This window comes from Lolium rigidum, chromosome 1 (assembly GCF_022539505.1).
Source record: "Lolium rigidum isolate FL_2022 chromosome 1, APGP_CSIRO_Lrig_0.1, whole genome shotgun sequence".
Classification (NCBI taxonomy): Eukaryota; Viridiplantae; Streptophyta; class Magnoliopsida; order Poales; family Poaceae; genus Lolium; species Lolium rigidum.
In genome coordinates this window covers 90,765,605-90,766,020 of record NC_061508.1, presented here as the reverse complement: position 1 = coordinate 90,766,020, position 416 = coordinate 90,765,605, and positions in this window count along the sequence as shown.

The window sequence follows — 416 nt, the reverse complement described above, 5'->3', positions numbered from 1 at the left end:
TGTAGCACTTCGTCCGTTTAGAATTACAAGGTCGGAGGGTTAATTCTGTAAGATTAAGAAAATTCATAATTTCTCTCATTAATTAGTACATGCGTCAATAGTTTCACATGCATCAAAAACTAAAAAAACATGCATCGGAGAAGAGTGACCAATAAATAAATGAGATATGCCTTATGATTTCTAACAATTAATAAAAAAACTCGCAGGTAATATAATCCCGAATGAAGGGAGTACTCTATTAACTAAGAGGCCTAAGAAAAGATCCTAGCTAGCCACCCACCCGTCCCCGATGGGTCCCCACCTCCTCTTTGTGTCGCTCCGGCAGCAGGAGGGGTGGGTGATGCGTGTAGTTGTGTTATCACCAGATTTTGGCTAAATCAGGAGGTGGGCCGCGATCAAGATGGGCTTGGAAGATT